The 7,343-nt window shown below is 32.2% G+C and overlaps 1 pseudogene; it reads left to right on the plus strand.

Annotated features, from left to right (window-relative positions):
* The first annotated feature begins 325 nt into the window (after positions 1 to 325).
* On the plus strand, positions 326 to 2,752 carry LOC111308335 (L-type lectin-domain containing receptor kinase IX.1 pseudogene; annotated as a pseudogene).
* Positions 2,753 to 7,343: the final 4,591 nt, after the last annotated feature.

Here is a 7,343-nt window from a genome sequence, read left to right on the forward strand (position 1 = left end):
TCTTTACTGCTCACCAATCCACATTCATTGTTTCAAGTTGTAACGAATTTCAGTGCATAGAGTTTGAACAAGACAAATACATTTCAAAATGGCTGTACCCAGACATCAAAATGAGAGAACTATAATCGTTCGACATAAAATACCATTGGAAAAAAAATACATGGGAACACCCAATTTTCAAACTTGCTTTCTAAGGGCAGCACACCATAAAGGGCTTTTGAAGATTGACGATATCAACGACATGTCATAATGAAAATTAAATTAATTAATCTTATTTTTAACTGTAAGGTACAGTTTCTAGAAGATGCATCTCCTTGAGATGGTATGAAGTATGAATTACTTGAAATATTTATGCAAATAAATGAACAACTTGAAATAGCTGTTAATTTTTAAAGAAATCACAATGTTGACCAAGAAAAAAGACAGAGCAGTATGGAGACTTTTTCCTCTAACTGTAACGATTTTTAGGTTAAAAGAAGATGCTAGTTTCTATGCCAACCTCCCAGCTGCCAATTATGGCCATCTTCAGCTTGATTAAGTCTCTCCTGTTTAAGCTCTTGACAATCACCGTTCTCCTTTGCCTGATCACTCCCTTCACAAACGCCTTATCGTTCAACTTCACAAGTTTCACTACTAATGATAACAACATAAGTTATCAGAACGCCTACCCAGCCAACCAAGCCATTCAGCTTACAGCAAACCAGAGAGATCTTCGAATGACTGCAAGTATTGGTCGAGCCACATACAACAAACCGATGCACCTCTGGGACAAAGCATCTGGAAATCTCACGGACTTCACCACCCGTTTCACCTTTGTCATAGATTCACAGAACAGTACTTCTTATGGAGATGGAATTGCATTCTTTCTTGTACCTAAAGATTCAAGAATTCCAGATAATGTCACAAAAGGCGGTAGTCTTGCTCTTGCAAGTGATGGTATGCAACTAAACACAACAGTCAATAGATTTGTAGCGGTGGAGTTTGATATTTATCAAAATACTTGGGATCCGGAGCATGAACATGTAGGTGTTGATATCAACTCTATGCAATCGATTAGTAATATAACATGGTGGAGTGATATCATGGCAGGGAAAAGAAATGAAGCTTGGATTAGTTATAATTCCAGGACGCAAAATTTAAGTGTTGCCTTCACTGGATTTAGAAATAACACTACAGTGATGCAACACCTTAGTGCTATGGTTGATTTGAGGCTTTACTTGCCTGAATGGGTTACTTTTGGATTCTCCGCAGCCACGGGGAATGCATCTGCTATACATCAAATTTATTCTTGGGATTTCAGTTCAAGCTTAGAAATTGATAATAATACAGCTGCCCTATCTCCAGAACCTAATCTTAACCGCAATAGGAGGAAAAACAGGACAGGTTTGGCAGTAGGATTGGGAGTTGCTGGTGCTTTGGTTGGTGGAATGGTTTTGGTTTGCCTTGCTATTTTCTACAGAAAGAAATTTGTGAAGGATGAAGACAATGATCATGTCATTGATGAGGAAATAGAGGATGAATTTGAGAGAGGAAAGGGACCGAGGAAGTTTTCATATAATGAATTAGCTCATGCCACTGACAATTTTAAGGATGCAGGGAAGCTAGGTCAGGGAGGCTTTGGTGGGGTCTATAAAGGATTTTTGAGGGATTCCAGTACCTATGTTGCTATCAAGAGAGTTTCAAGCGGATCAAAACAAGGGATAAAGGAGTACGCATCAGAAGTAAAGATCATCAGTCGATTGAGGCATAGGAATCTAGTGCAACTTATCGGCTGGTGCCATGACAAAAAAGAGCTCCTACTTGTTTATGAGTTCATGCCCAATGGTAGCTTAGATTCTTGCCTCTTTACCGAATATAGCTTATTGACATGGGAGGTAAGGTACAAGATTGCCCAAGGATTGGCCTCAGGATTGCTGTACTTGCACGAAGGGTGGGAACAATGTGTGGTGCATAGAGATATAAAATCAAGCAATGTTTTGTTGGATTCGGAATTCAATGCCAAGCTTGGAGATTTCGGGCTCGCAAGGCTTGTGGACCATGCAAAAGGATCACAAACTACTGTTTTGGCTGGGACAATGGGCTACTTGGCACCAGAATGTCATATAGCAGGTAAGGCCAGCAAACAATCAGATGTGTATAGTTTTGGTATTGTAGCTTTGGAGATAGCCTGTGGAAGAAAACCGATCAACCCAAAGGCCGGAGAAGGTAAAGTAAATTTGGTGGAATGGGTTTGGGAGCTGTATGGAAGAGGAAAACTGCTTGAAGCATGTGACCCAAGGCTACATGGGGAATTTGTTAAGCAGGAAATGGAGCAACTGATGATTGTCGGGCTATGGTGCGCGCACCCGGATGAAAATTCCAGGCCTCCGATGCAGCAAGCCATTCACGCACTCAATTTCGAAGCTCCATTGCCCATTCTCCCATTAAAAATGCCAGTGCCAACATATTATGCTCCTCCATTGAATGTTCCTTCATTTCCATTGTCTTACAGAGGCACTGATTCTGAGGGGCAACAAAACCAATTTTCAAGTTATAGTTATAGCACCAATTCCTCACAGTTAACCACATCTTCAACATCTTCTGCATCTACATCTCTTTTGTTAGCTCCTCGAGTTTAAATTCATTTAATTTTTTTTCCTGAGAATTTTTCAATTGCTTATGTTGTCTGTTCCCAAAGTCATTCTGTTTGTAATTATTTTTGGAGAGCTGACAATGTTAATTGTTTTGGATTGATCACGCAGCATTTATCTAATTTCTCTGATATTGTCATAAACCAAAAAACAAAAAAAAAGGTGTTTTAAGATTTCAAAGAATTTTAGTAACATACTTTTAGCTACATTGCTTTCGCTTTTTTTTTTTTTATTTAATTTATAGTAACTAGCAATATGTCAGCGCGTTGCAAGAGGTTCAAAATTTTTTTTATTTGTATTTAATAATATTCTTGATTAATGTAATAAATCAATAAATATAATTTTGTTTATAATTAAAAAAAAGCAATAATTAATAAAAATTTGTCAATTAATTGATGGATAATGTATACATTTTATTCTCATAACTTATATACAAATCAAATTCATATTTATTCTTTCAAATTTGTCATTACAAACATAATTAAAAATATTAAAATAAACAATTAAAAAACAAAAAATTAAAACTGAAAAAAAAAAAGAAAGACCCAAGTAAAAAAAAGCCAAGTAGGACTATCACATGGACACCTTCATTTAAAAATGGCATAGGGGTAGGTTTATACTCATTTCAACTTTAACTCGATATCGAATTATTATTTTTTACACCTAATCTCAATCTAACATATATATATATATGTATAATCTGCATCCAACTTGACTTGATAAAAAATAACTTCAATAGTATAATATTCATAAAAATATTATTTTTAATATAAATTACATCTTAATTATATATAAATATAGTATTTTAATAAATTAAGAATTAAATAATAATTTTATTAATATAATACATATATATAAATATAAATGAAATAAAAATAAAATATATATTCTTATACATACCCTAGGATCGGATAGGATAGAGCATCATAAATTCGCCCCAAATCCTACCTTAATTTTTTAAAAAGAAAAATCACCCCACATTGACTTGATTTCAATTTTAAAAGAATCATCTTTGTTGGATCAACTGATTGAAACCCATTGAATATGGGTTATTTTTGCATCATAACCTTCATTGACTGCATATTTTTCTCATTGAAAAAGAACAAAAGCAAAAAAAATGAAAAAAAAAAAAGAGATGGCTAAAAAAATGAAAAAGGAAAAGGAAGCCAAATATATGTGCCACATTGACATTACAATTGTTCATTTACTTTTCAAACATAAATAAGAAATAGTAAAATAGACAATTAAAAAAATAAAAGAAATTAAAAAATAAACAAAAAGAAAGGGTCTAAGAAAAAAAACCCAAATAGGGAAGCTATTAGAATTTTTCGTAAGTGAGCCACTATTAATTGGCGATTTTAATTTAATAAAACTAACTGATGGATTTAATCTTAATACGGGTCAAGCATGAGAACCCAATTAATTTTATATGATCACCTAAATATGGGCTTTTACACATCTTACTGAGTTTGTGTGGTTTAGTGATTGTGTAGGCCTTTAGCATGGTAAACCTTTAATAAGGAGGTTACCAAGGTTATTTAATAACAGGCTAAGATCTTCTCTTTACTTTTCATATTTGATAATTGCCCATTGAGAAACTGCTATGAAAGAGAAAAGAACGAAGAAGAAGATCATAGCAACTTCAAGATCATTTAGCTTATGCAATTTCATGGTAATTACCTAAATAAGTATGCCTGATCTCTTTGATACATATATGGTGTTCTAATTTTCACACAATGATCATGGGTTTATGCTTACATATGGTATTAAAGCCCGATTTTGTGAAATTAAGACCTTAATTTCATAATTGTTTAACTAACTTTTGGATTAATTGCTTGTTAGGGTGATTTTTTATGTTGTCAAAATTTTTAAATTTTGATTGTTATTATGTAAAATTAATTGAGGGCTTTTGTTCCTCTCTAAAAGAGGATCAAATCCATATAAGGATCGTTTTCTAATTCTTTGTATTGAGGGAAAAATTGGGATTCAAACTTTTTAGTTACAATTTTGGTAAAAATTCTTGTTTTGATTAAATCATCAACATTTTATATGTTTGATTTGAAATTGATTCGTATTTGATGTTCCTAATATGTTATAAGAGTTGATCAAAGTGTTTAATTTCATAAAATGTTGTTGTAAGATTATTAGATTTAAAGAAAACAAAAATGGGTTGTTTATGAGTTTGAAGAATTCAAAAATTTTCTCAAATTGATCCTTTTTATGAGTTTTGTAGAAAATGTGTTTCATTAAATTTTTGAGACTTTAATTTGATAAAAAAACACAAAGACAAATGCATCAAAAATGGAGAAAACCACCCACAAACCTTAACAGGTCAAGAAACTACCCTAATCGGGTTAGGCTAACCTAGTTGAAGGTTAAAGAAGGCCAACATGTGAGCCAGGTGAGGCCTATGTACAAAGGGCAGCACGTGTGGGCCCTTCTGACAGCCATTTTTGTCTTGATTTTTTCAGACATGCTTAGAATTTAATTTATGATTTTTCTATAATTTTTGAAATTTTTTGAATGCACGAAATATTTATTGTTTAAAATTCATGCATTATTCAAAAATTATTATATTTTTGCATATAATTTTGGTTGCTTTAGTTCATGATAAAATATTTTAGCATGTTGAGAGTTTAATAGTAGTAGGTACTCTCCCTAGTTAGATCGAAATACTTATGTACTATCGGGTTGAACTTTATGTGCATAATTGGTTAAAAATTAAAAATAGTTTTAAATTAAGCTCAAGACCCAAGTTTAAATACAATAAACATTATTTATAAGACCTAATGAGATATATCTAGGTTTAGTATCTCAGCTGGAATGGTCCACTGTATGTATTAAGGTTGAGTATGCAAACTAAGAATTTTGGACAATTAATGAAAATTTTCGGTTTGAAAATTTTTTCATTAATTGATATAAGTGTTTGGCTGCCTAAGTGGCTCACTTATTGAAGTTAATGAAATATTTTATTATTCTAAGGTTATAAGATGTTTGTTAATCTTATCCATTTACCTACCTAAAAAGGGTTTATGTGTAGGGTAATTTGTTTTGGAACATAAAATATCATGGTTAAGGGTATATCGGTCTAGAAAACCTATATGCCTAAAGGGGATAGGTTTTCAAAAACTAAGACATTATCTTATTAGTTTTATGTGAAAAGTTCCTAATCGTGTATTGTATTCTCTGCCCAAATGGGAGTTTGTGATTATGCACCTAGACCTTTCAATAATTGTTAGCATATCATGAATTGTTGCTAAACAACTTGTGATATTGCCCATTGACTAATACTACATTTTATCTTGAACAATGACTTTTACTATCAATAACAATCAAGTTACTATCGAAGTATTTCATGGGTCTAATTATAAGAGATGGAATGAAGATCTGAACTTCATTTTGATTATGAGCGAGATAGACATAGCCTTGTATTTTTAAAAACCTGTTGATCTTACTGATGAAAGACTACTAAATAAAAAGAATTTTTTATCAAATGGGAAAGGGTAAATCGCATGTGTCTATATGCCATTAAAAGGCTTGTCTCTGAACACCTTTTGAGTGGATTGGATACCAATGAGATTATTAAGAATCTTTACAATAACATTGGCAATAGATATAAAAAATCCAATAAGTCTAAGGTCGAGAACCTTATGAGAGAGCTTACGAGTATAAAATATGATAGTGCAAAAGTTGTTAGAGATTTCATTATGAGAATGGTCCACATTCAAACCAAATTGACTTCACATAAAACTATCATCCTTGACAAATTCATTCTTTACCATGCCTTTAACTTGTTACCTATTGAATTCACCTAGATCAAAATAGCCTATAATGCTATGAATAAAGTTTGGAGTGTTAATGATCTCATCTCAAAATATGTTTTTGAGAAAGGAAAACTTTTTAAAAAAAAAAAAAGTGAAAATGTTCATCTTACTACCGATTCCAAACCTAATTATTAAAGGAATTATGCAAAACCTATAAGATCTATTCCTAATGCTCGTAAGAAAGTTCAGAACAAGAAATGATAGTGTGGTAATAGTCAGACTAAAAGGGTATGAGGTTTTAAAGCTATCATCAAGAAAGATATCAAGTACTTTTTTTGTAAAAAAAATGTTATATGAAATATGAGTGCCCCAAATATAAGGCTTAGTTAGAGAAAAAGAATAAACAAGAAGGTAATTCACTAACTCTCGTTTGTTTTAAATCCTACTTTATTAGTGCCCCATTGAATTCATGGTGGCTTGACAGTGGTGTAACTGTTCATATTGTTGTTACTTTGTAGGGGTTCAAAACCAAACAAAAGTCAAGTGAGAAAAAGGCCAAACTTAAAATTGGAAACAATGCTGAAGTAAACGTTAGTCATGTGGGAATAATAGGTGTCGTAACAGTTTTATGTTCGTTCGACGAATTTGAAAAAAAATAAAAAAAGAGAAAGTCGCCACCAATCTTTTTTGGCTAGGTGCGATTAGTCATCTATTAAAATTTATCCTTCTAATTAGATTTTAAAATTAATTAAAATTTATTAAAAATATAATTTTAGAGTCTGCGAAATAGTTTGGGTTTGGGAGTTGGTTACGTTTGGGGAATGATTAGCACCCCCATAGCGCCCGTTTAAAACGGTACCAATTAACTATGTGTTATCCATTGATTTAATAAAAACAGTTTTATTTTCGGTATTTAAAAAATAATTTCCTTGATTTTTCATTTATTGGA

Source organism: Durio zibethinus, chromosome 2 (genome assembly GCF_047325235.1).
Source record: "Durio zibethinus cultivar Kanyao isolate XHJ-2024 chromosome 2, ASM4732523v1, whole genome shotgun sequence".
NCBI lineage: Eukaryota > Viridiplantae > Streptophyta > Magnoliopsida > Malvales > Malvaceae > Durio > Durio zibethinus.